Source organism: Schistocerca cancellata, unplaced genomic scaffold (assembly GCF_023864275.1).
Source record: "Schistocerca cancellata isolate TAMUIC-IGC-003103 unplaced genomic scaffold, iqSchCanc2.1 HiC_scaffold_320, whole genome shotgun sequence".
In the NCBI taxonomy this organism is placed as follows: domain Eukaryota; kingdom Metazoa; phylum Arthropoda; class Insecta; order Orthoptera; family Acrididae; genus Schistocerca; species Schistocerca cancellata.
This window is the reverse complement of record NW_026046338.1, coordinates 29,532-55,384: the sequence shown is the minus strand read 5'-3', so window position 1 is coordinate 55,384 and position 25,853 is coordinate 29,532. Positions and strand designations below refer to the sequence as shown.

Sequence of the window (25,853 nt, the reverse complement as noted above, 5' to 3'; positions counted from 1 at the left end):
TCCCGACAAGTCGGGTCGGATCCTCTGTCTGTCGGCTTCCACGCAGAGTGATGATCTTTTGGTCATCACACTCGCCAGCTGAAATCGGCGCTGCCTTTTCGTGGTAGTAAAAGCGTAATGGCCCGTGGGGGGATCGAACCCACGACCTTCGCGTTATTAGCACGACGCTCTAACCAACTGAGCTAACGGGCCTCGACGGACGCAGATGCTCAGCCCTACGCTCGAAACATGTGGCATGAAGCCATACGTCATTTCTATGGTCGTCGTGTGTCTGCTTCCCTTGTCTGTATCCTGCTAACGCTCACGAAACAGTAGCTATATTGCGAGCAGGACGGGAAACGGCAGTTCGGACAGCTCAAACTTGTCACGATTCGTGTGGGAAAAATTCCGTTCCGGTACCGGGAATTGAACCCGGGCCTCCTGGGTGAAAGCCAGGTATCCTAGCCACCAGACCACACCGGACGTGGGCGCTCACTCGACGCTTCGGACGGTCGCTTGGCGCATTTCGTGTCGAGTCCCGCGTCGTCGCCCTTCTCTCTTTGCGAGCATCTTTGCGCATACTGACTGGCAAGGCGCACACCTCAAACGTCTCAGAGCAATGCTTTTGGCTTCATGCTCTGCTGGGAGAAGAGGAAAAGGGAAGCTGTAAGTAGCAATAACAGGGAGTAAACATTTTCCCGCTGAAGCGTTGAAACGTCGTGGATAACAATCAAGAAATAAGTTGGTGCCCTAGCAACAGCACCACCATCAGTCACAGAAAATTAAATGCCCCGGGTGAGGATCGAACTCACGACCTTAAGATTATGAGACTTACGCGCTGCCTACTGCGCTACCGAGGCACGGGTGCACCGCTTGCCCTCGAAAATAGGTAAACCCCGTACCCAATATTAGACGTAGAGACACTGTACTTCCTGGATAACGTGTTCTGTTACTACACGTGCATTGCCGGCCCATTTGATTGCGGTGTTGCTGCAGCTGTTGCAACGATAGGCAGCACTCCTTGTCGTTAAAGTTCAGTGCCTCGGAGGCACCTGGACACAGCAACTTGTGAGGCCAGGCCGGCGCTAGTCTGTAGAACATGATGCGAGCGTCCTAGTGGGGACCCGCGAGTGCTGCGTTCTCGGTTCTTCTCAAGGGAATCCAGCTATATATTCTTGTGGATCGTGCATCTCAAGCGCGAAAGCCACACGGCAGCACTATCGCGGGAAAAGCAAAATGATGCATCGGCCGGGAATCGAACCCGGGCCGCCCGCGTGGCAGGCGAGCATTCTACCACTGAACCACCGATGCTCGGGGCGGTAGTACGTTCACGCTGCTTCCCGAGCGCATGTCGCAAGGGAAAGTGGGACTGCCGTCGAGCGCCGTAGCATTCTGTCGAGAAGATGCTGCAGACGCTGAATCCTGCACTGCACTGCTTAAAAATGCCGCCAGAACGCGGTCCTCTGCGTACTCTTGCGTCGCCGGCGCCGACTCTTGCCAAAGGATGCGAAGTGTGCGTGGATACGCCGTCCGAATGCAACTGGATGTGTTCCCCTAGCCTACCTCGAAATGCGCCTGCAGGTACGATCACCTTCGGCCGCTGCCGACAGGCGGGAAGCCGACACCGCGCGGCGTCGGGGCGCTCGCTTGTGCGGTGGTGGTGTAATGGTCAGCATAGTTGCCTTCCAAGCAGTTGATCCGGGTTCGATTCCCGGCCACCGCAGCAGGCTTTTAATTTCGCGTATGAGTACTTTTGCCACGCGCCCTTACATTAATGTTTTGCCGCCTCTTACTCGCTGCAGACCAGCCTATAGATAGTGTGTCTCGACTTGTCTCGACTTTGCTCAGCTGACGCGAGAGCTGACGCTCTCCAATCGGCCTATATCAAAACGACAAGCACGAGAAACGACTGAGAGAGGTAAGGAGAGGCGAGGCGAGGCGATGGACACACAGCACGCCCCTTCATTTCACGGTGGCGTCTCCCTGACCGAATCGGGCTGTAGCTCCGAAAACAAAGGAGAAAGAAAAATAGGAAGCGAAACTGCCAACAGCACCCTGTGTTCCCATGCGCTCACCCGCCCAAGTACTGACAAGGGCCAAAGTTGTTACATATCGGCAATCGGACACTTTCTTTCATTTTCTCTTTATCGTATGAGAACCAGTGTATTCAACATATGATGGCCATTGCCGAGTGAATGCTGTAGCGCTTCCCGACAAGTCGGGTCGGATCCTCTGTCTGTCGGCTTCCACGCAGAGTGATGATCTTTTGGTCATCACACTCGCCAGCTGAAATCGGCGCTGCCTTTTCGTGGTAGTAAAAGCGTAATGGCCCGTGGGGGGATCGAACCCACGACCTTCGCGTTATTAGCACGACGCTCTAACCAACTGAGCTAACGGGCCTCGACGGACGCAGATGCTCAGCCCTACGCTCGAAACATGTGGCATGAAGCCATACGTCATTTCTATGGTCGTCGTGTGTCTGCTTCCCTTGTCTGTATCCTGCTAACGCTCACGAAACAGTAGCTATATTGCGAGCAGGACGGGAAACGGCAGTTCGGACAGCTCAAACTTGTCACGATTCGTGTGGGAAAAATTCCGTTCCGGTACCGGGAATTGAACCCGGGCCTCCTGGGTGAAAGCCAGGTATCCTAGCCACCAGACCACACCGGACGTGGGCGCTCACTCGACGCTTCGGACGGTCGCTTGGCGCATTTCGTGTCGAGTCCCGCGTCGTCGCCCTTCTCTCTTTGCGAGCATCTTTGCGCATACTGACTGGCAAGGCGCACACCTCAAACGTCTCAGAGCAATGCTTTTGGCTTCATGCTCTGCTGGGAGAAGAGGAAAAGGGAAGCTGTAAGTAGCAATAACAGGGAGTAAACATTTTCCCGCTGAAGCGTTGAAACGTCGTGGATAACAATCAAGAAATAAGTTGGTGCCCTAGCAACAGCACCACCATCAGTCACAGAAAATTAAATGCCCCGGGTGAGGATCGAACTCACGACCTTAAGATTATGAGACTTACGCGCTGCCTACTGCGCTACCGAGGCACGGGTGCACCGCTTGCCCTCGAAAATAGGTAAACCCCGTACCCAATATTAGACGTAGAGACACTGTACTTCCTGGATAACGTGTTCTGTTACTACACGTGCATTGCCGGCCCATTTGATTGCGGTGTTGCTGCAGCTGTTGCAACGATAGGCAGCACTCCTTGTCGTTAAAGTTCAGTGCCTCGGAGGCACCTGGACACAGCAACTTGTGAGGCCAGGCCGGCGCTAGTCTGTAGAACATGATGCGAGCGTCCTAGTGGGGACCCGCGAGTGCTGCGTTCTCGGTTCTTCTCAAGGGAATCCAGCTATATATTCTTGTGGATCGTGCATCTCAAGCGCGAAAGCCACACGGCAGCACTATCGCGGGAAAAGCAAAATGATGCATCGGCCGGGAATCGAACCCGGGCCGCCCGCGTGGCAGGCGAGCATTCTACCACTGAACCACCGATGCTCGGGGCGGTAGTACGTTCACGCTGCTTCCCGAGCGCATGTCGCAAGGGAAAGTGGGACTGCCGTCGAGCGCCGTAGCATTCTGTCGAGAAGATGCTGCAGACGCTGAATCCTGCACTGCACTGCTTAAAAATGCCGCCAGAACGCGGTCCTCTGCGTACTCTTGCGTCGCCGGCGCCGACTCTTGCCAAAGGATGCGAAGTGTGCGTGGATACGCCGTCCGAATGCAACTGGATGTGTTCCCCTAGCCTACCTCGAAATGCGCCTGCAGGTACGATCACCTTCGGCCGCTGCCGACAGGCGGGAAGCCGACACCGCGCGGCGTCGGGGCGCTCGCTTGTGCGGTGGTGGTGTAATGGTCAGCATAGTTGCCTTCCAAGCAGTTGATCCGGGTTCGATTCCCGGCCACCGCAGCAGGCTTTTAATTTCGCGTATGAGTACTTTTGCCACGCGCCCTTACATTAATGTTTTGCCGCCTCTTACTCGCTGCAGACCAGCCTATAGATAGTGTGTCTCGACTTGTCTCGACTTTGCTCAGCTGACGCGAGAGCTGACGCTCTCCAATCGGCCTATATCAAAACGACAAGCACGAGAAACGACTGAGAGAGGTAAGGAGAGGCGAGGCGAGGCGATGGACACACAGCACGCCCCTTCATTTCACGGTGGCGTCTCCCTGACCGAATCGGGCTGTAGCTCCGAAAACAAAGGAGAAAGAAAAATAGGAAGCGAAACTGCCAACAGCACCCTGTGTTCCCATGCGCTCACCCGCCCAAGTACTGACAAGGGCCAAAGTTGTTACATATCGGCAATCGGACACTTTCTTTCATTTTCTCTTTATCGTATGAGAACCAGTGTATTCAACATATGATGGCCATTGCCGAGTGAATGCTGTAGCGCTTCCCGACAAGTCGGGTCGGATCCTCTGTCTGTCGGCTTCCACGCAGAGTGATGATCTTTTGGTCATCACACTCGCCAGCTGAAATCGGCGCTGCCTTTTCGTGGTAGTAAAAGCGTAATGGCCCGTGGGGGGATCGAACCCACGACCTTCGCGTTATTAGCACGACGCTCTAACCAACTGAGCTAACGGGCCTCGACGGACGCAGATGCTCAGCCCTACGCTCGAAACATGTGGCATGAAGCCATACGTCATTTCTATGGTCGTCGTGTGTCTGCTTCCCTTGTCTGTATCCTGCTAACGCTCACGAAACAGTAGCTATATTGCGAGCAGGACGGGAAACGGCAGTTCGGACAGCTCAAACTTGTCACGATTCGTGTGGGAAAAATTCCGTTCCGGTACCGGGAATTGAACCCGGGCCTCCTGGGTGAAAGCCAGGTATCCTAGCCACCAGACCACACCGGACGTGGGCGCTCACTCGACGCTTCGGACGGTCGCTTGGCGCATTTCGTGTCGAGTCCCGCGTCGTCGCCCTTCTCTCTTTGCGAGCATCTTTGCGCATACTGACTGGCAAGGCGCACACCTCAAACGTCTCAGAGCAATGCTTTTGGCTTCATGCTCTGCTGGGAGAAGAGGAAAAGGGAAGCTGTAAGTAGCAATAACAGGGAGTAAACATTTTCCCGCTGAAGCGTTGAAACGTCGTGGATAACAATCAAGAAATAAGTTGGTGCCCTAGCAACAGCACCACCATCAGTCACAGAAAATTAAATGCCCCGGGTGAGGATCGAACTCACGACCTTAAGATTACGAGACTTACGCGCTGCCTACTGCGCTACCGAGGCACGGGTGCACCGCTTGCCCTCGAAAATAGGTAAACCCCGTACCCAATATTAGACGTAGAGACACTGTACTTCCTGGATAACGTGTTCTGTTACTACACGTGCATTGCCGGCCCATTTGATTGCGGTGTTGCTGCAGCTGTTGCAACGATAGGCAGCACTCCTTGTCGTTAAAGTTCAGTGCCTCGGAGGCACCTGGACACAGCAACTTGTGAGGCCAGGCCGGCGCTAGTCTGTAGAACATGATGCGAGCGTCCTAGTGGGGACCCGCGAGTGCTGCGTTCTCGGTTCTTCTCAAGGGAATCCAGCTATATATTCTTGTGGATCGTGCATCTCAAGCGCGAAAGCCACACGGCAGCACTATCGCGGGAAAAGCAAAATGATGCATCGGCCGGGAATCGAACCCGGGCCGCCCGCGTGGCAGGCGAGCATTCTACCACTGAACCACCGATGCTCGGGGCGGTAGTACGTTCACGCTGCTTCCCGAGCGCATGTCGCAAGGGAAAGTGGGACTGCCGTCGAGCGCCGTAGCATTCTGTCGAGAAGATGCTGCAGACGCTGAATCCTGCACTGCACTGCTTAAAAATGCCGCCAGAACGCGGTCCTCTGCGTACTCTTGCGTCGCCGGCGCCGACTCTTGCCAAAGGATGCGAAGTGTGCGTGGATACGCCGTCCGAATGCAACTGGATGTGTTCCCCTAGCCTACCTCGAAATGCGCCTGCAGGTACGATCACCTTCGGCCGCTGCCGACAGGCGGGAAGCCGACACCGCGCGGCGTCGGGGCGCTCGCTTGTGCGGTGGTGGTGTAATGGTCAGCATAGTTGCCTTCCAAGCAGTTGATCCGGGTTCGATTCCCGGCCACCGCAGCAGGCTTTTAATTTCGCGTATGAGTACTTTTGCCACGCGCCCTTACATTAATGTTTTGCCGCCTCTTACTCGCTGCAGACCAGCCTATAGATAGTGTGTCTCGACTTGTCTCGACTTTGCTCAGCTGACGCGAGAGCTGACGCTCTCCAATCGGCCTATATCAAAACGACAAGCACGAGAAACGACTGAGAGAGGTAAGGAGAGGCGAGGCGAGGCGATGGACACACAGCACGCCCCTTCATTTCACGGTGGCGTCTCCCTGACCGAATCGGGCTGTAGCTCCGAAAACAAAGGAGAAAGAAAAATAGGAAGCGAAACTGCCAACAGCACCCTGTGTTCCCATGCGCTCACCCGCCCAAGTACTGACAAGGGCCAAAGTTGTTACATATCGGCAATCGGACACTTTCTTTCATTTTCTCTTTATCGTATGAGAACCAGTGTATTCAACATATGATGGCCATTGCCGAGTGAATGCTGTAGCGCTTCCCGACAAGTCGGGTCGGATCCTCTGTCTGTCGGCTTCCACGCAGAGTGATGATCTTTTGGTCATCACACTCGCCAGCTGAAATCGGCGCTGCCTTTTCGTGGTAGTAAAAGCGTAATGGCCCGTGGGGGGATCGAACCCACGACCTTCGCGTTATTAGCACGACGCTCTAACCAACTGAGCTAACGGGCCTCGACGGACGCAGATGCTCAGCCCTACGCTCGAAACATGTGGCATGAAGCCATACGTCATTTCTATGGTCGTCGTGTGTCTGCTTCCCTTGTCTGTATCCTGCTAACGCTCACGAAACAGTAGCTATATTGCGAGCAGGACGGGAAACGGCAGTTCGGACAGCTCAAACTTGTCACGATTCGTGTGGGAAAAATTCCGTTCCGGTACCGGGAATTGAACCCGGGCCTCCTGGGTGAAAGCCAGGTATCCTAGCCACCAGACCACACCGGACGTGGGCGCTCACTCGACGCTTCGGACGGTCGCTTGGCGCATTTCGTGTCGAGTCCCGCGTCGTCGCCCTTCTCTCTTTGCGAGCATCTTTGCGCATACTGACTGGCAAGGCGCACACCTCAAACGTCTCAGAGCAATGCTTTTGGCTTCATGCTCTGCTGGGAGAAGAGGAAAAGGGAAGCTGTAAGTAGCAATAACAGGGAGTAAACATTTTCCCGCTGAAGCGTTGAAACGTCGTGGATAACAATCAAGAAATAAGTTGGTGCCCTAGCAACAGCACCACCATCAGTCACAGAAAATTAAATGCCCCGGGTGAGGATCGAACTCACGACCTTAAGATTATGAGACTTACGCGCTGCCTACTGCGCTACCGAGGCACGGGTGCACCGCTTGCCCTCGAAAATAGGTAAACCCCGTACCCAATATTAGACGTAGAGACACTGTACTTCCTGGATAACGTGTTCTGTTACTACACGTGCATTGCCGGCCCATTTGATTGCGGTGTTGCTGCAGCTGTTGCAACGATAGGCAGCACTCCTTGTCGTTAAAGTTCAGTGCCTCGGAGGCACCTGGACACAGCAACTTGTGAGGCCAGGCCGGCGCTAGTCTGTAGAACATGATGCGAGCGTCCTAGTGGGGACCCGCGAGTGCTGCGTTCTCGGTTCTTCTCAAGGGAATCCAGCTATATATTCTTGTGGATCGTGCATCTCAAGCGCGAAAGCCACACGGCAGCACTATCGCGGGAAAAGCAAAATGATGCATCGGCCGGGAATCGAACCCGGGCCGCCCGCGTGGCAGGCGAGCATTCTACCACTGAACCACCGATGCTCGGGGCGGTAGTACGTTCACGCTGCTTCCCGAGCGCATGTCGCAAGGGAAAGTGGGACTGCCGTCGAGCGCCGTAGCATTCTGTCGAGAAGATGCTGCAGACGCTGAATCCTGCACTGCACTGCTTAAAAATGCCGCCAGAACGCGGTCCTCTGCGTACTCTTGCGTCGCCGGCGCCGACTCTTGCCAAAGGATGCGAAGTGTGCGTGGATACGCCGTCCGAATGCAACTGGATGTGTTCCCCTAGCCTACCTCGAAATGCGCCTGCAGGTACGATCACCTTCGGCCGCTGCCGACAGGCGGGAAGCCGACACCGCGCGGCGTCGGGGCGCTCGCTTGTGCGGTGGTGGTGTAATGGTCAGCATAGTTGCCTTCCAAGCAGTTGATCCGGGTTCGATTCCCGGCCACCGCAGCAGGCTTTTAATTTCGCGTATGAGTACTTTTGCCACGCGCCCTTACATTAATGTTTTGCCGCCTCTTACTCGCTGCAGACCAGCCTATAGATAGTGTGTCTCGACTTGTCTCGACTTTGCTCAGCTGACGCGAGAGCTGACGCTCTCCAATCGGCCTATATCAAAACGACAAGCACGAGAAACGACTGAGAGAGGTAAGGAGAGGCGAGGCGAGGCGATGGACACACAGCACGCCCCTTCATTTCACGGTGGCGTCTCCCTGACCGAATCGGGCTGTAGCTCCGAAAACAAAGGAGAAAGAAAAATAGGAAGCGAAACTGCCAACAGCACCCTGTGTTCCCATGCGCTCACCCGCCCAAGTACTGACAAGGGCCAAAGTTGTTACATATCGGCAATCGGACACTTTCTTTCATTTTCTCTTTATCGTATGAGAACCAGTGTATTCAACATATGATGGCCATTGCCGAGTGAATGCTGTAGCGCTTCCCGACAAGTCGGGTCGGATCCTCTGTCTGTCGGCTTCCACGCAGAGTGATGATCTTTTGGTCATCACACTCGCCAGCTGAAATCGGCGCTGCCTTTTCGTGGTAGTAAAAGCGTAATGGCCCGTGGGGGGATCGAACCCACGACCTTCGCGTTATTAGCACGACGCTCTAACCAACTGAGCTAACGGGCCTCGACGGACGCAGATGCTCAGCCCTACGCTCGAAACATGTGGCATGAAGCCATACGTCATTTCTATGGTCGTCGTGTGTCTGCTTCCCTTGTCTGTATCCTGCTAACGCTCACGAAACAGTAGCTATATTGCGAGCAGGACGGGAAACGGCAGTTCGGACAGCTCAAACTTGTCACGATTCGTGTGGGAAAAATTCCGTTCCGGTACCGGGAATTGAACCCGGGCCTCCTGGGTGAAAGCCAGGTATCCTAGCCACCAGACCACACCGGACGTGGGCGCTCACTCGACGCTTCGGACGGTCGCTTGGCGCATTTCGTGTCGAGTCCCGCGTCGTCGCCCTTCTCTCTTTGCGAGCATCTTTGCGCATACTGACTGGCAAGGCGCACACCTCAAACGTCTCAGAGCAATGCTTTTGGCTTCATGCTCTGCTGGGAGAAGAGGAAAAGGGAAGCTGTAAGTAGCAATAACAGGGAGTAAACATTTTCCCGCTGAAGCGTTGAAACGTCGTGGATAACAATCAAGAAATAAGTTGGTGCCCTAGCAACAGCACCACCATCAGTCACAGAAAATTAAATGCCCCGGGTGAGGATCGAACTCACGACCTTAAGATTACGAGACTTACGCGCTGCCTACTGCGCTACCGAGGCACGGGTGCACCGCTTGCCCTCGAAAATAGGTAAACCCCGTACCCAATATTAGACGTAGAGACACTGTACTTCCTGGATAACGTGTTCTGTTACTACACGTGCATTGCCGGCCCATTTGATTGCGGTGTTGCTGCAGCTGTTGCAACGATAGGCAGCACTCCTTGTCGTTAAAGTTCAGTGCCTCGGAGGCACCTGGACACAGCAACTTGTGAGGCCAGGCCGGCGCTAGTCTGTAGAACATGATGCGAGCGTCCTAGTGGGGACCCGCGAGTGCTGCGTTCTCGGTTCTTCTCAAGGGAATCCAGCTATATATTCTTGTGGATCGTGCATCTCAAGCGCGAAAGCCACACGGCAGCACTATCGCGGGAAAAGCAAAATGATGCATCGGCCGGGAATCGAACCCGGGCCGCCCGCGTGGCAGGCGAGCATTCTACCACTGAACCACCGATGCTCGGGGCGGTAGTACGTTCACGCTGCTTCCCGAGCGCATGTCGCAAGGGAAAGTGGGACTGCCGTCGAGCGCCGTAGCATTCTGTCGAGAAGATGCTGCAGACGCTGAATCCTGCACTGCACTGCTTAAAAATGCCGCCAGAACGCGGTCCTCTGCGTACTCTTGCGTCGCCGGCGCCGACTCTTGCCAAAGGATGCGAAGTGTGCGTGGATACGCCGTCCGAATGCAACTGGATGTGTTCCCCTAGCCTACCTCGAAATGCGCCTGCAGGTACGATCACCTTCGGCCGCTGCCGACAGGCGGGAAGCCGACACCGCGCGGCGTCGGGGCGCTCGCTTGTGCGGTGGTGGTGTAATGGTCAGCATAGTTGCCTTCCAAGCAGTTGATCCGGGTTCGATTCCCGGCCACCGCAGCAGGCTTTTAATTTCGCGTATGAGTACTTTTGCCACGCGCCCTTACATTAATGTTTTGCCGCCTCTTACTCGCTGCAGACCAGCCTATAGATAGTGTGTCTCGACTTGTCTCGACTTTGCTCAGCTGACGCGAGAGCTGACGCTCTCCAATCGGCCTATATCAAAACGACAAGCACGAGAAACGACTGAGAGAGGTAAGGAGAGGCGAGGCGAGGCGATGGACACACAGCACGCCCCTTCATTTCACGGTGGCGTCTCCCTGACCGAATCGGGCTGTAGCTCCGAAAACAAAGGAGAAAGAAAAATAGGAAGCGAAACTGCCAACAGCACCCTGTGTTCCCATGCGCTCACCCGCCCAAGTACTGACAAGGGCCAAAGTTGTTACATATCGGCAATCGGACACTTTCTTTCATTTTCTCTTTATCGTATGAGAACCAGTGTATTCAACATATGATGGCCATTGCCGAGTGAATGCTGTAGCGCTTCCCGACAAGTCGGGTCGGATCCTCTGTCTGTCGGCTTCCACGCAGAGTGATGATCTTTTGGTCATCACACTCGCCAGCTGAAATCGGCGCTGCCTTTTCGTGGTAGTAAAAGCGTAATGGCCCGTGGGGGGATCGAACCCACGACCTTCGCGTTATTAGCACGACGCTCTAACCAACTGAGCTAACGGGCCTCGACGGACGCAGATGCTCAGCCCTACGCTCGAAACATGTGGCATGAAGCCATACGTCATTTCTATGGTCGTCGTGTGTCTGCTTCCCTTGTCTGTATCCTGCTAACGCTCACGAAACAGTAGCTATATTGCGAGCAGGACGGGAAACGGCAGTTCGGACAGCTCAAACTTGTCACGATTCGTGTGGGAAAAATTCCGTTCCGGTACCGGGAATTGAACCCGGGCCTCCTGGGTGAAAGCCAGGTATCCTAGCCACCAGACCACACCGGACGTGGGCGCTCACTCGACGCTTCGGACGGTCGCTTGGCGCATTTCGTGTCGAGTCCCGCGTCGTCGCCCTTCTCTCTTTGCGAGCATCTTTGCGCATACTGACTGGCAAGGCGCACACCTCAAACGTCTCAGAGCAATGCTTTTGGCTTCATGCTCTGCTGGGAGAAGAGGAAAAGGGAAGCTGTAAGTAGCAATAACAGGGAGTAAACATTTTCCCGCTGAAGCGTTGAAACGTCGTGGATAACAATCAAGAAATAAGTTGGTGCCCTAGCAACAGCACCACCATCAGTCACAGAAAATTAAATGCCCCGGGTGAGGATCGAACTCACGACCTTAAGATTATGAGACTTACGCGCTGCCTACTGCGCTACCGAGGCACGGGTGCACCGCTTGCCCTCGAAAATAGGTAAACCCCGTACCCAATATTAGACGTAGAGACACTGTACTTCCTGGATAACGTGTTCTGTTACTACACGTGCATTGCCGGCCCATTTGATTGCGGTGTTGCTGCAGCTGTTGCAACGATAGGCAGCACTCCTTGTCGTTAAAGTTCAGTGCCTCGGAGGCACCTGGACACAGCAACTTGTGAGGCCAGGCCGGCGCTAGTCTGTAGAACATGATGCGAGCGTCCTAGTGGGGACCCGCGAGTGCTGCGTTCTCGGTTCTTCTCAAGGGAATCCAGCTATATATTCTTGTGGATCGTGCATCTCAAGCGCGAAAGCCACACGGCAGCACTATCGCGGGAAAAGCAAAATGATGCATCGGCCGGGAATCGAACCCGGGCCGCCCGCGTGGCAGGCGAGCATTCTACCACTGAACCACCGATGCTCGGGGCGGTAGTACGTTCACGCTGCTTCCCGAGCGCATGTCGCAAGGGAAAGTGGGACTGCCGTCGAGCGCCGTAGCATTCTGTCGAGAAGATGCTGCAGACGCTGAATCCTGCACTGCACTGCTTAAAAATGCCGCCAGAACGCGGTCCTCTGCGTACTCTTGCGTCGCCGGCGCCGACTCTTGCCAAAGGATGCGAAGTGTGCGTGGATACGCCGTCCGAATGCAACTGGATGTGTTCCCCTAGCCTACCTCGAAATGCGCCTGCAGGTACGATCACCTTCGGCCGCTGCCGACAGGCGGGAAGCCGACACCGCGCGGCGTCGGGGCGCTCGCTTGTGCGGTGGTGGTGTAATGGTCAGCATAGTTGCCTTCCAAGCAGTTGATCCGGGTTCGATTCCCGGCCACCGCAGCAGGCTTTTAATTTCGCGTATGAGTACTTTTGCCACGCGCCCTTACATTAATGTTTTGCCGCCTCTTACTCACTGCAGACCAGCCTATAGATAGTGTGTCTCGACTTGTCTCGACTTTGCTCAGCTGACGCGAGAGCTGACGCTCTCCAATCGGCCTATATCAAAACGACAAGCACGAGAAACGACTGAGAGAGGTAAGGAGAGGCGAGGCGAGGCGATGGACACACAGCACGCCCCTTCATTTCACGGTGGCGTCTCCCTGACCGAATCGGGCTGTAGCTCCGAAAACAAAGGAGAAAGAAAAATAGGAAGCGAAACTGCCAACAGCACCCTGTGTTCCCATGCGCTCACCCGCCCAAGTACTGACAAGGGCCAAAGTTGTTACATATCGGCAATCGGACACTTTCTTTCATTTTCTCTTTATCGTATGAGAACCAGTGTATTCAACATATGATGGCCATTGCCGAGTGAATGCTGTAGCGCTTCCCGACAAGTCGGGTCGGATCCTCTGTCTGTCGGCTTCCACGCAGAGTGATGATCTTTTGGTCATCACACTCGCCAGCTGAAATCGGCGCTGCCTTTTCGTGGTAGTAAAAGCGTAATGGCCCGTGGGGGGATCGAACCCACGACCTTCGCGTTATTAGCACGACGCTCTAACCAACTGAGCTAACGGGCCTCGACGGACGCAGATGCTCAGCCCTACGCTCGAAACATGTGGCATGAAGCCATACGTCATTTCTATGGTCGTCGTGTGTCTGCTTCCCTTGTCTGTATCCTGCTAACGCTCACGAAACAGTAGCTATATTGCGAGCAGGACGGGAAACGGCAGTTCGGACAGCTCAAACTTGTCACGATTCGTGTGGGAAAAATTCCGTTCCGGTACCGGGAATTGAACCCGGGCCTCCTGGGTGAAAGCCAGGTATCCTAGCCACCAGACCACACCGGACGTGGGCGCTCACTCGACGCTTCGGACGGTCGCTTGGCGCATTTCGTGTCGAGTCCCGCGTCGTCGCCCTTCTCTCTTTGCGAGCATCTTTGCGCATACTGACTGGCAAGGCGCACACCTCAAACGTCTCAGAGCAATGCTTTTGGCTTCATGCTCTGCTGGGAGAAGAGGAAAAGGGAAGCTGTAAGTAGCAATAACAGGGAGTAAACATTTTCCCGCTGAAGCGTTGAAACGTCGTGGATAACAATCAAGAAATAAGTTGGTGCCCTAGCAACAGCACCACCATCAGTCACAGAAAATTAAATGCCCCGGGTGAGGATCGAACTCACGACCTTAAGATTATGAGACTTACGCGCTGCCTACTGCGCTACCGAGGCACGGGTGCACCGCTTGCCCTCGAAAATAGGTAAACCCCGTACCCAATATTAGACGTAGAGACACTGTACTTCCTGGATAACGTGTTCTGTTACTACACGTGCATTGCCGGCCCATTTGATTGCGGTGTTGCTGCAGCTGTTGCAACGATAGGCAGCACTCCTTGTCGTTAAAGTTCAGTGCCTCGGAGGCACCTGGACACAGCAACTTGTGAGGCCAGGCCGGCGCTAGTCTGTAGAACATGATGCGAGCGTCCTAGTGGGGACCCGCGAGTGCTGCGTTCTCGGTTCTTCTCAAGGGAATCCAGCTATATATTCTTGTGGATCGTGCATCTCAAGCGCGAAAGCCACACGGCAGCACTATCGCGGGAAAAGCAAAATGATGCATCGGCCGGGAATCGAACCCGGGCCGCCCGCGTGGCAGGCGAGCATTCTACCACTGAACCACCGATGCTCGGGGCGGTAGTACGTTCACGCTGCTTCCCGAACGCATGTCGCAAGGGAAAGTGGGACTGCCGTCGAGCGCCGTAGCATTCTGTCGAGAAGATGCTGCAGACGCTGAATCCTGCACTGCACTGCTTAAAAATGCCGCCAGAACGCGGTCCTCTGCGTACTCTTGCGTCGCCGGCGCCGACTCTTGCCAAAGGATGCGAAGTGTGCGTGGATACGCCGTCCGAATGCAACTGGATGTGTTCCCCTAGCCTACCTCGAAATGCGCCTGCAGGTACGATCACCTTCGGCCGCTGCCGACAGGCGGGAAGCCGACACCGCGCGGCGTCGGGGCGCTCGCTTGTGCGGTGGTGGTGTAATGGTCAGCATAGTTGCCTTCCAAGCAGTTGATCCGGGTTCGATTCCCGGCCACCGCAGCAGGCTTTTAATTTCGCGTATGAGTACTTTTGCCACGCGCCCTTACATTAATGTTTTGCCGCCTCTTACTCGCTGCAGACCAGCCTATAGATAGTGTGTCTCGACTTGTCTCGACTTTGCTCAGCTGACGCGAGAGCTGACGCTCTCCAATCGGCCTATATCAAAACGACAAGCACGAGAAACGACTGAGAGAGGTAAGGAGAGGCGAGGCGAGGCGATGGACACACAGCACGCCCCTTCATTTCACGGTGGCGTCTCCCTGACCGAATCGGGCTGTAGCTCCGAAAACAAAGGAGAAAGAAAAATAGGAAGCGAAACTGCCAACAGCACCCTGTGTTCCCATGCGCTCACCCGCCCAAGTACTGACAAGGGCCAAAGTTGTTACATATCGGCAATCGGACACTTTCTTTCATTTTCTCTTTATCGTATGAGAACCAGTGTATTCAACATATGATGGCCATTGCCGAGTGAATGCTGTAGCGCTTCCCGACAAGTCGGGTCGGATCCTCTGTCTGTCGGCTTCCACGCAGAGTGATGATCTTTTGGTCATCACACTCGCCAGCTGAAATCGGCGCTGCCTTTTCGTGGTAGTAAAAGCGTAATGGCCCGTGGGGGGATCGAACCCACGACCTTCGCGTTATTAGCACGACGCTCTAACCAACTGAGCTAACGGGCCTCGACGGACGCAGATGCTCAGCCCTACGCTCGAAACATGTGGCATGAAGCCATACGTCATTTCTATGGTCGTCGTGTGTCTGCTTCCCTTGTCTGTATCCTGCTAACGCTCACGAAACAGTAGCTATATTGCGAGCAGGACGGGAAACGGCAGTTCGGACAGCTCAAACTTGTCACGATTCGTGTGGGAAAAATTCCGTTCCGGTACCGGGAATTGAACCCGGGCCTCCTGGGTGAAAGCCAGGTATCCTAGCCACCAGACCACACCGGACGTGGGCGCTCACTCGACGCTTCGGACGGTCGCTTGGCGCATTTCGTGTCGAGTCCCGCGTCGTCGCCCTTCTCTCTTTGCGAGCATCTTTGCGCATACTGACTGGCAAGGCGCACACCTCAAACGTCTCAGAGCAATGCTTTTGGCTTCATGCTCTGCTGGGAGAAGAGGAAAAGGGAAGCTGTAAGTAGCAATAACAGGGAGTAAACATTTTCCCGCTGAAGCGTTGAAACGTCGTGGATAACAATCAAGAAATAAGTTGGTGCCCTAGCAACAGCACCACCATCAGTCACAGAAAATTAAATGCCCCGGGTGAGGATCGAACTCACGACCTTAAGATTATGAGACTTACGCGCTGCCTACTGCGCTACCGAGGCACGGGTGCACCGCTTGCCCTCGAAAATAGGTAAACCCCGTACCCAATATTAGACGTAGAGACACTGTACTTCCTGGATAACGTGTTCTGTTACTACACGTGCATTGCCGGCCCATTTGATTGCGGTGTTGCTGCAGCTGTTGCAACGATAGGCAGCACTCCTTGTCGTTAAAGTTCAGTGCCTCGGAGGCACCTGGACACAGCAACTTGTGAGGCCAGGCCGGCGCTAGTCTGTAGAACATGATGCGAGCGTCCTAGTGGGGACCCGCGAGTGCTGCGTTCTCGGTTCTTCTCAAGGGAATCCAGCTATATATTCTTGTGGATCGTGCATCTCAAGCGCGAAAGCCACACGGCAGCACTATCGCGGGAAAAGCAAAATGATGCATCGGCCGGGAATCGAACCCGGGCCGCCCGCGTGGCAGGCGAGCATTCTACCACTGAACCACCGATGCTCGGGGCGGTAGTACGTTCACGCTGCTTCCCGAGCGCATGTCGCAAGGGAAAGTGGGACTGCCGTCGAGCGCCGTAGCATTCTGTCGAGAAGATGCTGCAGACGCTGAATCCTGCACTGCACTGCTTAAAAATGCCGCCAGAACGCGGTCCTCTGCGTACTCTTGCGTCGCCGGCGCCGACTCTTGCCAAAGGATGCGAAGTGTGCGTGGATACGCCGTCCGAATGCAACTGGATGTGTTCCCCTAGCCTACCTCGAAATGCGCCTGCAGGTACGATCACCTTCGGCCGCTGCCGACAGGCGGGAAGCCGACACCGCGCGGCGTCGGGGCGCTCGCTTGTGCGGTGGTGGTGTAATGGTCAGCATAGTTGCCTTCCAAGCAGTTGATCCGGGTTCGATTCCCGGCCACCGCAGCAGGCTTTTAATTTCGCGTATGAGTACTTTTGCCACGCGCCCTTACATTAATGTTTTGCCGCCTCTTACTCGCTGCAGACCAGCCTATAGATAGTGTGTCTCGACTTGTCTCGACTTTGCTCAGCTGACGCGAGAGCTGACGCTCTCCAATCGGCCTATATCAAAACGACAAGCACGAGAAACGACTGAGAGAGGTAAGGAGAGGCGAGGCGAGGCGATGGACACACAGCACGCCCCTTCATTTCACGGTGGCGTCTCCCTGACCGAATCGGGCTGTAGCTCCGAAAACAAAGGAGAAAGAAAAATAGGAAGCGAAACTGCCAACAGCACCCTGTGTTCCCATGCGCTCACCCGCCCAAGTACTGACAAGGGCCAAAGTTGTTACATATCGGCAATCGGACACTTTCTTTCATTTTCTCTTTATCGTATGAGAACCAGTGTATTCAACATATGATGGCCATTGCCGAGTGAATGCTGTAGCGCTTCCCGACAAGTCGGGTCGGATCCTCTGTCTGTCGGCTTCCACGCAGAGTGATGATCTTTTGGTCATCACACTCGCCAGCTGAAATCGGCGCTGCCTTTTCGTGGTAGTAAAAGCGTAATGGCCCGTGGGGGGATCGAACCCACGACCTTCGCGTTATTAGCACGACGCTCTAACCAACTGAGCTAACGGGCCTCGACGGACGCAGATGCTCAGCCCTACGCTCGAAACATGTGGCATGAAGCCATACGTCATTTCTATGGTCGTCGTGTGTCTGCTTCCCTTGTCTGTATCCTGCTAACGCTCACGAAACAGTAGCTATATTGCGAGCAGGACGGGAAACGGCAGTTCGGACAGCTCAAACTTGTCACGATTCGTGTGGGAAAAATTCCGTTCCGGTACCGGGAATTGAACCCGGGCCTCCTGGGTGAAAGCCAGGTATCCTAGCCACCAGACCACACCGGACGTGGGCGCTCACTCGACGCTTCGGACGGTCGCTTGGCGCATTTCGTGTCGAGTCCCGCGTCGTCGCCCTTCTCTCTTTGCGAGCATCTTTGCGCATACTGACTGGCAAGGCGCACACCTCAAACGTCTCAGAGCAATGCTTTTGGCTTCATGCTCTGCTGGGAGAAGAGGAAAAGGGAAGCTGTAAGTAGCAATAACAGGGAGTAAACATTTTCCCGCTGAAGCGTTGAAACGTCGTGGATAACAATCAAGAAATAAGTTGGTGCCCTAGCAACAGCACCACCATCAGTCACAGAAAATTAAATGCCCCGGGTGAGGATCGAACTCACGACCTTAAGATTATGAGACTTACGCGCTGCCTACTGCGCTACCGAGGCACGGGTGCACCGCTTGCCCTCGAAAATAGGTAAACCCCGTACCCAATATTAGACGTAGAGACACTGTACTTCCTGGATAACGTGTTCTGTTACTACACGTGCATTGCCGGCCCATTTGATTGCGGTGTTGCTGCAGCTGTTGCAACGATAGGCAGCACTCCTTGTCGTTAAAGTTCAGTGCCTCGGAGGCACCTGGACACAGCAACTTGTGAGGCCAGGCCGGCGCTAGTCTGTAGAACATGATGCGAGCGTCCTAGTGGGGACCCGCGAGTGCTGCGTTCTCGGTTCTTCTCAAGGGAATCCAGCTATATATTCTTGTGGATCGTGCATCTCAAGCGCGAAAGCCACACGGCAGCACTATCGCGGGAAAAGCAAAATGATGCATCGGCCGGGAATCGAACCCGGGCCGCCCGCGTGGCAGGCGAGCATTCTACCACTGAACCACCGATGCTCGGGGCGGTAGTACGTTCACGCTGCTTCCCGAACGCATGTCGCAAGGGAAAGTGGGACTGCCGTCGAGCGCCGTAGCATTCTGTCGAGAAGATGCTGCAGACGCTGAATCCTGCACTGCACTGCTTAAAAATGCCGCCAGAACGCGGTCCTCTGCGTACTCTTGCGTCGCCGGCGCCGACTCTTGCCAAAGGATGCGAAGTGTGCGTGGATACGCCGTCCGAATGCAACTGGATGTGTTCCCCTAGCCTACCTCGAAATGCGCCTGCAGGTACGATCACCTTCGGCCGCTGCCGACAGGCGGGAAGCCGACACCGCGCGGCGTCGGGGCGCTCGCTTGTGCGGTGGTGGTGTAATGGTCAGCATAGTTGCCTTCCAAGCAGTTGATCCGGGTTCGATTCCCGGCCACCGCAGCAGGCTTTTAATTTCGCGTATGAGTACTTTTGCCACGCGCCCTTACATTAATGTTTTGCCGCCTCTTACTCGCTGCAGACCAGCCTATAGATAGTGTGTCTCGACTTGTCTCGACTTTGCTCAGCTGACGCGAGAGCTGACGCTCTCCAATCGGCCTATATCAAAACGACAAGCACGAGAAACGACTGAGAGAGGTAAGGAGAGGCGAGGCGAGGCGATGGACACACAGCACGCCCCTTCATTTCACGGTGGCGTCTCCCTGACCGAATCGGGCTGTAGCTCCGAAAACAAAGGAGAAAGAAAAATAGGAAGCGAAACTGCCAACAGCACCCTGTGTTCCCATGCGCTCACCCGCCCAAGTACTGACAAGGGCCAAAGTTGTTACATATCGGCAATCGGACACTTTCTTTCATTTTCTCTTTATCGTATGAGAACCAGTGTATTCAACATATGATGGCCATTGCCGAGTGAATGCTGTAGCGCTTCCCGACAAGTCGGGTCGGATCCTCTGTCTGTCGGCTTCCACGCAGAGTGATGATCTTTTGGTCATCACACTCGCCAGCTGAAATCGGCGCTGCCTTTTCGTGGTAGTAAAAGCGTAATGGCCCGTGGGGGGATCGAACCCACGACCTTCGCGTTATTAGCACGACGCTCTAACCAACTGAGCTAACGGGCCTCGACGGACGCAGATGCTCAGCCCTACGCTCGAAACATGTGGCATGAAGCCATACGTCATTTCTATGGTCGTCGTGTGTCTGCTTCCCTTGTCTGTATCCTGCTAACGCTCACGAAACAGTAGCTATATTGCGAGCAGGACGGGAAACGGCAGTTCGGACAGCTCAAACTTGTCACGATTCGTGTGGGAAAAATTCCGTTCCGGTACCGGGAATTGAACCCGGGCCTCCTGGGTGAAAGCCAGGTATCCTAGCCACCAGACCACACCGGACGTGGGCGCTCACTCGACGCTTCGGACGGTCGCTTGGCGCATTTCGTGTCGAGTCCCGCGTCGTCGCCCTTCTCTCTTTGCGAGCATCTTTGCGCATACTGACTGGCAAGGCGCACACCTCAAACGTCTCAGAGCAATGCTTTTGGCTTCATGCTCTGCTGGGAGAAGAGGAAAAGGGAAGCTGTAAGTAGCAATAACAGGGAGTAAACATTTTCCCGCTGAAGCGTTGAAACGTCGTGGATAACAATCAAGAAATAAGTTGGTGCCCTAGCAACAGCACCACCATCAGTCACAGAAAATTAAATGCCCCGGGTGAGGATCGAACTCACGACCTTAAGATTATGAGACTTACGCGCTGCCTACTGCGCTACCGAGGCACGGGTGCACCGCTTGCCCTCGAAAATAGGTAAACCCCGTACCCAATATTAGACGTAGAGACACTGTACTTCCTGGATAACGTGTTCTGTTACTACACGTGCATTGCCGGCCCATTTGATTGCGGTGTTGCTGCAGCTGTTGCAACGATAGGCAGCACTCCTTGTCGTTAAAGTTCAGTGCCTCGGAGGCACCTGGACACAGCAACTTGTGAGGCCAGGCCGGCGCTAGTCTGTAGAACATGATGCGAGCGTCCTAGTGGGGACCCGCGAGTGCTGCGTTCTCGGTTCTTCTCAAGGGAATCCAGCTATATATTCTTGTGGATCGTGCATCTCAAGCGCGAAAGCCACACGGCAGCACTATCGCGGGAAAAGCAAAATGATGCATCGGCCGGGAATCGAACCCGGGCCGCCCGCGTGGCAGGCGAGCATTCTACCACTGAACCACCGATGCTCGGGGCGGTAGTACGTTCACGCTGCTTCCCGAGCGCATGTCGCAAGGGAAAGTGGGACTGCCGTCGAGCGCCGTAGCATTCTGTCGAGAAGATGCTGCAGACGCTGAATCCTGCACTGCACTGCTTAAAAATGCCGCCAGAACGCGGTCCTCTGCGTACTCTTGCGTCGCCGGCGCCGACTCTTGCCAAAGGATGCGAAGTGTGCGTGGATACGCCGTCCGAATGCAACTGGATGTGTTCCCCTAGCCTACCTCGAAATGCGCCTGCAGGTACGATCACCTTCGGCCGCTGCCGACAGGCGGGAAGCCGACACCGCGCGGCGTCGGGGCGCTCGCTTGTGCGGTGGTGGTGTAATGGTCAGCATAGTTGCCTTCCAAGCAGTTGATCCGGGTTCGATTCCCGGCCACCGCAGCAGGCTTTTAATTTCGCGTATGAGTACTTTTGCCACGCGCCCTTACATTAATGTTTTGCCGCCTCTTACTCACTGCAGACCAGCCTATAGATAGTGTGTCTCGACTTGTCTCGACTTTGCTCAGCTGACGCGAGAGCTGACGCTCTCCAATCGGCCTATATCAAAACGACAAGCACGAGAAACGACTGAGAGAGGTAAGGAGAGGCGAGGCGAGGCGATGGACACACAGCACGCCCCTTCATTTCACGGTGGCGTCTCCCTGACCGAATCGGGCTGTAGCTCCGAAAACAAAGGAGAAAGAAAAATAGGAAGCGAAACTGCCAACAGCACCCTGTGTTCCCATGCGCTCACCCGCCCAAGTACTGACAAGGGCCAAAGTTGTTACATATCGGCAATCGGACACTTTCTTTCATTTTCTCTTTATCGTATGAGAACCAGTGTATTCAACATATGATGGCCATTGCCGAGTGAATGCTGTAGCGCTTCCCGACAAGTCGGGTCGGATCCTCTGTCTGTCGGCTTCCACGCAGAGTGATGATCTTTTGGTCATCACACTCGCCAGCTGAAATCGGCGCTGCCTTTTCGTGGTAGTAAAAGCGTAATGGCCCGTGGGGGGATCGAACCCACGACCTTCGCGTTATTAGCACGACGCTCTAACCAACTGAGCTAACGGGCCTCGACGGACGCAGATGCTCAGCCCTACGCTCGAAACATGTGGCATGAAGCCATACGTCATTTCTATGGTCGTCGTGTGTCTGCTTCCCTTGTCTGTATCCTGCTAACGCTCACGAAACAGTAGCTATATTGCGAGCAGGACGGGAAACGGCAGTTCGGACAGCTCAAACTTGTCACGATTCGTGTGGGAAAAATTCCGTTCCGGTACCGGGAATTGAACCCGGGCCTCCTGGGTGAAAGCCAGGTATCCTAGCCACCAGACCACACCGGACGTGGGCGCTCACTCGACGCTTCGGACGGTCGCTTGGCGCATTTCGTGTCGAGTCCCGCGTCGTCGCCCTTCTCTCTTTGCGAGCATCTTTGCGCATACTGACTGGCAAGGCGCACACCTCAAACGTCTCAGAGCAATGCTTTTGGCTTCATGCTCTGCTGGGAGAAGAGGAAAAGGGAAGCTGTAAGTAGCAATAACAGGGAGTAAACATTTTCCCGCTGAAGCGTTGAAACGTCGTGGATAACAATCAAGAAATAAGTTGGTGCCCTAGCAACAGCACCACCATCAGTCACAGAAAATTAAATGCCCCGGGTGAGGATCGAACTCACGACCTTAAGATTATGAGACTTACGCGCTGCCTACTGCGCTACCGAGGCACGGGTGCACCGCTTGCCCTCGAAAATAGGTAAACCCCGTACCCAATATTAGACGTAGAGACACTGTACTTCCTGGATAACGTGTTCTGTTACTACACGTGCATTGCCGGCCCATTTGATTGCGGTGTTGCTGCAGCTGTTGCAACGATAGGCAGCACTCCTTGTCGTTAAAGTTCAGTGCCTCGGAGGCACCTGGACACAGCAACTTGTGAGGCCAGGCCGGCGCTAGTCTGTAGAACATGATGCGAGCGTCCTAGTGGGGACCCGCGAGTGCTGCGTTCTCGGTTCTTCTCAAGGGAATCCAGCTATATATTCTTGTGGATCGTGCATCTCAAGCGCGAAAGCCACACGGCAGCACTATCGCGGGAAAAGCAAAATGATGCATCGGCCGGGAATCGAACCCGGGCCGCCCGCGTGGCAGGCGAGCATTCTACCACTGAACCACCGATGCTCGGGGCGGTAGTACGTTCACGCTGCTTCCCGAACGCATGTCGCAAGGGAAAGTGGGACTGCCGTCGAGCGCCGTAGCATTCTGTCGAGAAGATGCTGCAGACGCTGAATCCTGCACTGCACTGCTTAAAAATGCCGCCAGAACGCGGTCCTCTGCGTACTCTTGCGTCGCCGGCGCCGACTCTTGCCAAAGGATGCGAAGTGTGCGTGGATACGCCGTCCGAATGCAACTGGATGTGTTCCCCTAGCCTACCTCGAAATGCGCCTGCAGGTACGATCACCTTCGGCCGCTGCCGACAGGCGGGAAGCCGACACCGCGCGGCGTCGGGGCGCTCGCTTGTGCGGTGGTGGTGTAATGGTCAGCATAGTTGCCTTCCAAGCAGTTGATCCGGGTTCGATTCCCGGCCACCGCAGCAGGCTTTTAATTTCGCGTATGAGTACTTTTGCCACGCGCCCTTACATTAATGTTTTGCCGCCTCTTACTCGCTGCAGACCAGCCTATAGATAGTGTGTCTCGACTTGTCTCGACTTTGCTCAGCTGACGCGAGAGCTGACGCTCTCCAATCGGCCTATATCAAAACGACAAGCACGAGAAACGACTGAGAGAGGTAAGGAGAGGCGAGGCGAGGCGATGGACACACAGCACGCCCCTTCATTTCACGGTGGCGTCTCCCTGACCGAATCGGGCTGTAGCTCCGAAAACAAAGGAGAAAGAAAAATAGGAAGCGAAACTGCCAACAGCACCCTGTGTTCCCATGCGCTCACCCGCCCAAGTACTGACAAGGGCCAAAGTTGTTACATATCGGCAATCGGACACTTTCTTTCATTTTCTCTTTATCGTATGAGAACCAGTGTATTCAACATATGATGGCCATTGCCGAGTGAATGCTGTAGCGCTTCCCGACAAGTCGGGTCGGATCCTCTGTCTGTCGGCTTCCACGCAGAGTGATGATCTTTTGGTCATCACACTCGCCAGCTGAAATCGGCGCTGCCTTTTCGTGGTAGTAAAAGCGTAATGGCCCGTGGGGGGATCGAACCCACGACCTTCGCGTTATTAGCACGACGCTCTAACCAACTGAGCTAACGGGCCTCGACGGACGCAGATGCTCAGCCCTACGCTCGAAACATGTGGCATGAAGCCATACGTCATTTCTATGGTCGTCGTGTGTCTGCTTCCCTTGTCTGTATCCTGCTAACGCTCACGAAACAGTAGCTATATTGCGAGCAGGACGGGAAACGGCAGTTCGGACAGCTCAAACTTGTCACGATTCGTGTGGGAAAAATTCCGTTCCGGTACCGGGAATTGAACCCGGGCCTCCTGGGTGAAAGCCAGGTATCCTAGCCACCAGACCACACCGGACGTGGGCGCTCACTCGACGCTTCGGACGGTCGCTTGGCGCATTTCGTGTCGAGTCCCGCGTCGTCGCCCTTCTCTCTTTGCGAGCATCTTTGCGCATACTGACTGGCAAGGCGCACACCTCAAACGTCTCAGAGCAATGCTTTTGGCTTCATGCTCTGCTGGGAGAAGAGGAAAAGGGAAGCTGTAAGTAGCAATAACAGGGAGTAAACATTTTCCCGCTGAAGCGTTGAAACGTCGTGGATAACAATCAAGAAATAAGTTGGTGCCCTAGCAACAGCACCACCATCAGTCACAGAAAATTAAATGCCCCGGGTGAGGATCGAACTCACGACCTTAAGATTATGAGACTTACGCGCTGCCTACTGCGCTACCGAGGCACGGGTGCACCGCTTGCCCTCGAAAATAGGTAAACCCCGTACCCAATATTAGACGTAGAGACACTGTACTTCCTGGATAACGTGTTCTGTTACTACACGTGCATTGCCGGCCCATTTGATTGCGGTGTTGCTGCAGCTGTTGCAACGATAGGCAGCACTCCTTGTCGTTAAAGTTCAGTGCCTCGGAGGCACCTGGACACAGCAACTTGTGAGGCCAGGCCGGCGCTAGTCTGTAGAACATGATGCGAGCGTCCTAGTGGGGACCCGCGAGTGCTGCGTTCTCGGTTCTTCTCAAGGGAATCCAGCTATATATTCTTGTGGATCGTGCATCTCAAGCGCGAAAGCCACACGGCAGCACTATCGCGGGAAAAGCAAAATGATGCATCGGCCGGGAATCGAACCCGGGCCGCCCGCGTGGCAGGCGAGCATTCTACCACTGAACCACCGATGCTCGGGGCGGTAGTACGTTCACGCTGCTTCCCGAGCGCATGTCGCAAGGGAAAGTGGGACTGCCGTCGAGCGCCGTAGCATTCTGTCGAGAAGATGCTGCAGACGCTGAATCCTGCACTGCACTGCTTAAAAATGCCGCCAGAACGCGGTCCTCTGCGTACTCTTGCGTCGCCGGCGCCGACTCTTGCCAAAGGATGCGAAGTGTGCGTGGATACGCCGTCCGAATGCAACTGGATGTGTTCCCCTAGCCTACCTCGAAATGCGCCTGCAGGTACGATCACCTTCGGCCGCTGCCGACAGGCGGGAAGCCGACACCGCGCGGCGTCGGGGCGCTCGCTTGTGCGGTGGTGGTGTAATGGTCAGCATAGTTGCCTTCCAAGCAGTTGATCCGGGTTCGATTCCCGGCCACCGCAGCAGGCTTTTAATTTCGCGTATGAGTACTTTTGCCACGCGCCCTTACATTAATGTTTTGCCGCCTCTTACTCGCTGCAGACCAGCCTATAGATA

General features: G+C 54.9%; 60 non-coding genes across 60 annotated transcripts; 12 read left to right on the top strand and 48 right to left on the bottom strand.

Moving 5' to 3' along the window:
- Positions 1 to 118: 118 nt before the first annotated feature.
- Trnai-aau (transfer RNA isoleucine (anticodon AAU)) lies at positions 119 to 192 on the bottom strand. Its single transcript has one exon. It is a non-coding gene; the product is annotated as a tRNA-Ile (tRNA).
- Positions 193 to 390: 198 nt separating this feature from the next.
- Positions 391 to 462, bottom strand: Trnae-uuc (transfer RNA glutamic acid (anticodon UUC)). Its single transcript has one exon. It is a non-coding gene; the product is annotated as a tRNA-Glu (tRNA).
- A 304-nt stretch (positions 463 to 766) lies between these two features.
- Positions 767 to 839, bottom strand: Trnam-cau (transfer RNA methionine (anticodon CAU)). The gene has a single exon. It is a non-coding gene; the product is annotated as a tRNA-Met (tRNA).
- Positions 840 to 1,219: 380 nt separating this feature from the next.
- Positions 1,220 to 1,290, bottom strand: Trnag-gcc (transfer RNA glycine (anticodon GCC)). The gene has a single exon. It is a non-coding gene; the product is annotated as a tRNA-Gly (tRNA).
- A 340-nt stretch (positions 1,291 to 1,630) lies between these two features.
- Trnag-ucc (transfer RNA glycine (anticodon UCC)) lies at positions 1,631 to 1,702 on the top strand. Its single transcript has one exon. It is a non-coding gene; the product is annotated as a tRNA-Gly (tRNA).
- Positions 1,703 to 2,305: 603 nt separating this feature from the next.
- Trnai-aau (transfer RNA isoleucine (anticodon AAU)) lies at positions 2,306 to 2,379 on the bottom strand. The gene has a single exon. It is a non-coding gene; the product is annotated as a tRNA-Ile (tRNA).
- Positions 2,380 to 2,577: 198 nt separating this feature from the next.
- On the bottom strand, positions 2,578 to 2,649 carry Trnae-uuc (transfer RNA glutamic acid (anticodon UUC)). The gene has a single exon. It is a non-coding gene; the product is annotated as a tRNA-Glu (tRNA).
- Positions 2,650 to 2,953: 304 nt separating this feature from the next.
- Positions 2,954 to 3,026, bottom strand: Trnam-cau (transfer RNA methionine (anticodon CAU)). The gene has a single exon. It is a non-coding gene; the product is annotated as a tRNA-Met (tRNA).
- A 380-nt stretch (positions 3,027 to 3,406) lies between these two features.
- On the bottom strand, positions 3,407 to 3,477 carry Trnag-gcc (transfer RNA glycine (anticodon GCC)). Its single transcript has one exon. It is a non-coding gene; the product is annotated as a tRNA-Gly (tRNA).
- A 340-nt stretch (positions 3,478 to 3,817) lies between these two features.
- Trnag-ucc (transfer RNA glycine (anticodon UCC)) lies at positions 3,818 to 3,889 on the top strand. The gene has a single exon. It is a non-coding gene; the product is annotated as a tRNA-Gly (tRNA).
- A 603-nt stretch (positions 3,890 to 4,492) lies between these two features.
- Positions 4,493 to 4,566, bottom strand: Trnai-aau (transfer RNA isoleucine (anticodon AAU)). The gene has a single exon. It is a non-coding gene; the product is annotated as a tRNA-Ile (tRNA).
- A 198-nt stretch (positions 4,567 to 4,764) lies between these two features.
- On the bottom strand, positions 4,765 to 4,836 carry Trnae-uuc (transfer RNA glutamic acid (anticodon UUC)). The gene has a single exon. It is a non-coding gene; the product is annotated as a tRNA-Glu (tRNA).
- A 304-nt stretch (positions 4,837 to 5,140) lies between these two features.
- Trnat-cgu (transfer RNA threonine (anticodon CGU)) lies at positions 5,141 to 5,213 on the bottom strand. The gene has a single exon. It is a non-coding gene; the product is annotated as a tRNA-Thr (tRNA).
- Positions 5,214 to 5,593: 380 nt separating this feature from the next.
- On the bottom strand, positions 5,594 to 5,664 carry Trnag-gcc (transfer RNA glycine (anticodon GCC)). Its single transcript has one exon. It is a non-coding gene; the product is annotated as a tRNA-Gly (tRNA).
- A 340-nt stretch (positions 5,665 to 6,004) lies between these two features.
- Trnag-ucc (transfer RNA glycine (anticodon UCC)) lies at positions 6,005 to 6,076 on the top strand. The gene has a single exon. It is a non-coding gene; the product is annotated as a tRNA-Gly (tRNA).
- Positions 6,077 to 6,679: 603 nt separating this feature from the next.
- On the bottom strand, positions 6,680 to 6,753 carry Trnai-aau (transfer RNA isoleucine (anticodon AAU)). Its single transcript has one exon. It is a non-coding gene; the product is annotated as a tRNA-Ile (tRNA).
- A 198-nt stretch (positions 6,754 to 6,951) lies between these two features.
- Positions 6,952 to 7,023, bottom strand: Trnae-uuc (transfer RNA glutamic acid (anticodon UUC)). Its single transcript has one exon. It is a non-coding gene; the product is annotated as a tRNA-Glu (tRNA).
- Positions 7,024 to 7,327: 304 nt separating this feature from the next.
- Positions 7,328 to 7,400, bottom strand: Trnam-cau (transfer RNA methionine (anticodon CAU)). Its single transcript has one exon. It is a non-coding gene; the product is annotated as a tRNA-Met (tRNA).
- A 380-nt stretch (positions 7,401 to 7,780) lies between these two features.
- On the bottom strand, positions 7,781 to 7,851 carry Trnag-gcc (transfer RNA glycine (anticodon GCC)). Its single transcript has one exon. It is a non-coding gene; the product is annotated as a tRNA-Gly (tRNA).
- Positions 7,852 to 8,191: 340 nt separating this feature from the next.
- Positions 8,192 to 8,263, top strand: Trnag-ucc (transfer RNA glycine (anticodon UCC)). The gene has a single exon. It is a non-coding gene; the product is annotated as a tRNA-Gly (tRNA).
- A 603-nt stretch (positions 8,264 to 8,866) lies between these two features.
- Trnai-aau (transfer RNA isoleucine (anticodon AAU)) lies at positions 8,867 to 8,940 on the bottom strand. Its single transcript has one exon. It is a non-coding gene; the product is annotated as a tRNA-Ile (tRNA).
- Positions 8,941 to 9,138: 198 nt separating this feature from the next.
- On the bottom strand, positions 9,139 to 9,210 carry Trnae-uuc (transfer RNA glutamic acid (anticodon UUC)). The gene has a single exon. It is a non-coding gene; the product is annotated as a tRNA-Glu (tRNA).
- Positions 9,211 to 9,514: 304 nt separating this feature from the next.
- On the bottom strand, positions 9,515 to 9,587 carry Trnat-cgu (transfer RNA threonine (anticodon CGU)). The gene has a single exon. It is a non-coding gene; the product is annotated as a tRNA-Thr (tRNA).
- Positions 9,588 to 9,967: 380 nt separating this feature from the next.
- Trnag-gcc (transfer RNA glycine (anticodon GCC)) lies at positions 9,968 to 10,038 on the bottom strand. The gene has a single exon. It is a non-coding gene; the product is annotated as a tRNA-Gly (tRNA).
- A 340-nt stretch (positions 10,039 to 10,378) lies between these two features.
- Trnag-ucc (transfer RNA glycine (anticodon UCC)) lies at positions 10,379 to 10,450 on the top strand. The gene has a single exon. It is a non-coding gene; the product is annotated as a tRNA-Gly (tRNA).
- A 603-nt stretch (positions 10,451 to 11,053) lies between these two features.
- On the bottom strand, positions 11,054 to 11,127 carry Trnai-aau (transfer RNA isoleucine (anticodon AAU)). Its single transcript has one exon. It is a non-coding gene; the product is annotated as a tRNA-Ile (tRNA).
- A 198-nt stretch (positions 11,128 to 11,325) lies between these two features.
- Trnae-uuc (transfer RNA glutamic acid (anticodon UUC)) lies at positions 11,326 to 11,397 on the bottom strand. The gene has a single exon. It is a non-coding gene; the product is annotated as a tRNA-Glu (tRNA).
- A 304-nt stretch (positions 11,398 to 11,701) lies between these two features.
- On the bottom strand, positions 11,702 to 11,774 carry Trnam-cau (transfer RNA methionine (anticodon CAU)). The gene has a single exon. It is a non-coding gene; the product is annotated as a tRNA-Met (tRNA).
- A 380-nt stretch (positions 11,775 to 12,154) lies between these two features.
- Positions 12,155 to 12,225, bottom strand: Trnag-gcc (transfer RNA glycine (anticodon GCC)). The gene has a single exon. It is a non-coding gene; the product is annotated as a tRNA-Gly (tRNA).
- Positions 12,226 to 12,565: 340 nt separating this feature from the next.
- Positions 12,566 to 12,637, top strand: Trnag-ucc (transfer RNA glycine (anticodon UCC)). Its single transcript has one exon. It is a non-coding gene; the product is annotated as a tRNA-Gly (tRNA).
- A 603-nt stretch (positions 12,638 to 13,240) lies between these two features.
- Positions 13,241 to 13,314, bottom strand: Trnai-aau (transfer RNA isoleucine (anticodon AAU)). Its single transcript has one exon. It is a non-coding gene; the product is annotated as a tRNA-Ile (tRNA).
- Positions 13,315 to 13,512: 198 nt separating this feature from the next.
- Trnae-uuc (transfer RNA glutamic acid (anticodon UUC)) lies at positions 13,513 to 13,584 on the bottom strand. The gene has a single exon. It is a non-coding gene; the product is annotated as a tRNA-Glu (tRNA).
- Positions 13,585 to 13,888: 304 nt separating this feature from the next.
- Trnam-cau (transfer RNA methionine (anticodon CAU)) lies at positions 13,889 to 13,961 on the bottom strand. The gene has a single exon. It is a non-coding gene; the product is annotated as a tRNA-Met (tRNA).
- A 380-nt stretch (positions 13,962 to 14,341) lies between these two features.
- Trnag-gcc (transfer RNA glycine (anticodon GCC)) lies at positions 14,342 to 14,412 on the bottom strand. Its single transcript has one exon. It is a non-coding gene; the product is annotated as a tRNA-Gly (tRNA).
- A 340-nt stretch (positions 14,413 to 14,752) lies between these two features.
- On the top strand, positions 14,753 to 14,824 carry Trnag-ucc (transfer RNA glycine (anticodon UCC)). Its single transcript has one exon. It is a non-coding gene; the product is annotated as a tRNA-Gly (tRNA).
- Positions 14,825 to 15,427: 603 nt separating this feature from the next.
- On the bottom strand, positions 15,428 to 15,501 carry Trnai-aau (transfer RNA isoleucine (anticodon AAU)). Its single transcript has one exon. It is a non-coding gene; the product is annotated as a tRNA-Ile (tRNA).
- A 198-nt stretch (positions 15,502 to 15,699) lies between these two features.
- Positions 15,700 to 15,771, bottom strand: Trnae-uuc (transfer RNA glutamic acid (anticodon UUC)). Its single transcript has one exon. It is a non-coding gene; the product is annotated as a tRNA-Glu (tRNA).
- A 304-nt stretch (positions 15,772 to 16,075) lies between these two features.
- On the bottom strand, positions 16,076 to 16,148 carry Trnam-cau (transfer RNA methionine (anticodon CAU)). Its single transcript has one exon. It is a non-coding gene; the product is annotated as a tRNA-Met (tRNA).
- Positions 16,149 to 16,528: 380 nt separating this feature from the next.
- On the bottom strand, positions 16,529 to 16,599 carry Trnag-gcc (transfer RNA glycine (anticodon GCC)). Its single transcript has one exon. It is a non-coding gene; the product is annotated as a tRNA-Gly (tRNA).
- Positions 16,600 to 16,939: 340 nt separating this feature from the next.
- On the top strand, positions 16,940 to 17,011 carry Trnag-ucc (transfer RNA glycine (anticodon UCC)). Its single transcript has one exon. It is a non-coding gene; the product is annotated as a tRNA-Gly (tRNA).
- Positions 17,012 to 17,614: 603 nt separating this feature from the next.
- On the bottom strand, positions 17,615 to 17,688 carry Trnai-aau (transfer RNA isoleucine (anticodon AAU)). The gene has a single exon. It is a non-coding gene; the product is annotated as a tRNA-Ile (tRNA).
- Positions 17,689 to 17,886: 198 nt separating this feature from the next.
- Trnae-uuc (transfer RNA glutamic acid (anticodon UUC)) lies at positions 17,887 to 17,958 on the bottom strand. Its single transcript has one exon. It is a non-coding gene; the product is annotated as a tRNA-Glu (tRNA).
- Positions 17,959 to 18,262: 304 nt separating this feature from the next.
- Trnam-cau (transfer RNA methionine (anticodon CAU)) lies at positions 18,263 to 18,335 on the bottom strand. Its single transcript has one exon. It is a non-coding gene; the product is annotated as a tRNA-Met (tRNA).
- Positions 18,336 to 18,715: 380 nt separating this feature from the next.
- Positions 18,716 to 18,786, bottom strand: Trnag-gcc (transfer RNA glycine (anticodon GCC)). The gene has a single exon. It is a non-coding gene; the product is annotated as a tRNA-Gly (tRNA).
- Positions 18,787 to 19,126: 340 nt separating this feature from the next.
- Trnag-ucc (transfer RNA glycine (anticodon UCC)) lies at positions 19,127 to 19,198 on the top strand. The gene has a single exon. It is a non-coding gene; the product is annotated as a tRNA-Gly (tRNA).
- A 603-nt stretch (positions 19,199 to 19,801) lies between these two features.
- On the bottom strand, positions 19,802 to 19,875 carry Trnai-aau (transfer RNA isoleucine (anticodon AAU)). The gene has a single exon. It is a non-coding gene; the product is annotated as a tRNA-Ile (tRNA).
- Positions 19,876 to 20,073: 198 nt separating this feature from the next.
- Positions 20,074 to 20,145, bottom strand: Trnae-uuc (transfer RNA glutamic acid (anticodon UUC)). Its single transcript has one exon. It is a non-coding gene; the product is annotated as a tRNA-Glu (tRNA).
- A 304-nt stretch (positions 20,146 to 20,449) lies between these two features.
- Positions 20,450 to 20,522, bottom strand: Trnam-cau (transfer RNA methionine (anticodon CAU)). The gene has a single exon. It is a non-coding gene; the product is annotated as a tRNA-Met (tRNA).
- A 380-nt stretch (positions 20,523 to 20,902) lies between these two features.
- On the bottom strand, positions 20,903 to 20,973 carry Trnag-gcc (transfer RNA glycine (anticodon GCC)). Its single transcript has one exon. It is a non-coding gene; the product is annotated as a tRNA-Gly (tRNA).
- Positions 20,974 to 21,313: 340 nt separating this feature from the next.
- On the top strand, positions 21,314 to 21,385 carry Trnag-ucc (transfer RNA glycine (anticodon UCC)). The gene has a single exon. It is a non-coding gene; the product is annotated as a tRNA-Gly (tRNA).
- Positions 21,386 to 21,988: 603 nt separating this feature from the next.
- Trnai-aau (transfer RNA isoleucine (anticodon AAU)) lies at positions 21,989 to 22,062 on the bottom strand. The gene has a single exon. It is a non-coding gene; the product is annotated as a tRNA-Ile (tRNA).
- A 198-nt stretch (positions 22,063 to 22,260) lies between these two features.
- Trnae-uuc (transfer RNA glutamic acid (anticodon UUC)) lies at positions 22,261 to 22,332 on the bottom strand. The gene has a single exon. It is a non-coding gene; the product is annotated as a tRNA-Glu (tRNA).
- A 304-nt stretch (positions 22,333 to 22,636) lies between these two features.
- Positions 22,637 to 22,709, bottom strand: Trnam-cau (transfer RNA methionine (anticodon CAU)). The gene has a single exon. It is a non-coding gene; the product is annotated as a tRNA-Met (tRNA).
- A 380-nt stretch (positions 22,710 to 23,089) lies between these two features.
- Positions 23,090 to 23,160, bottom strand: Trnag-gcc (transfer RNA glycine (anticodon GCC)). The gene has a single exon. It is a non-coding gene; the product is annotated as a tRNA-Gly (tRNA).
- Positions 23,161 to 23,500: 340 nt separating this feature from the next.
- Trnag-ucc (transfer RNA glycine (anticodon UCC)) lies at positions 23,501 to 23,572 on the top strand. The gene has a single exon. It is a non-coding gene; the product is annotated as a tRNA-Gly (tRNA).
- A 603-nt stretch (positions 23,573 to 24,175) lies between these two features.
- On the bottom strand, positions 24,176 to 24,249 carry Trnai-aau (transfer RNA isoleucine (anticodon AAU)). Its single transcript has one exon. It is a non-coding gene; the product is annotated as a tRNA-Ile (tRNA).
- Positions 24,250 to 24,447: 198 nt separating this feature from the next.
- On the bottom strand, positions 24,448 to 24,519 carry Trnae-uuc (transfer RNA glutamic acid (anticodon UUC)). Its single transcript has one exon. It is a non-coding gene; the product is annotated as a tRNA-Glu (tRNA).
- Positions 24,520 to 24,823: 304 nt separating this feature from the next.
- Trnam-cau (transfer RNA methionine (anticodon CAU)) lies at positions 24,824 to 24,896 on the bottom strand. The gene has a single exon. It is a non-coding gene; the product is annotated as a tRNA-Met (tRNA).
- A 380-nt stretch (positions 24,897 to 25,276) lies between these two features.
- Positions 25,277 to 25,347, bottom strand: Trnag-gcc (transfer RNA glycine (anticodon GCC)). Its single transcript has one exon. It is a non-coding gene; the product is annotated as a tRNA-Gly (tRNA).
- A 340-nt stretch (positions 25,348 to 25,687) lies between these two features.
- Trnag-ucc (transfer RNA glycine (anticodon UCC)) lies at positions 25,688 to 25,759 on the top strand. The gene has a single exon. It is a non-coding gene; the product is annotated as a tRNA-Gly (tRNA).
- The last annotated feature ends 94 nt before the right edge of the window (positions 25,760 to 25,853 follow it).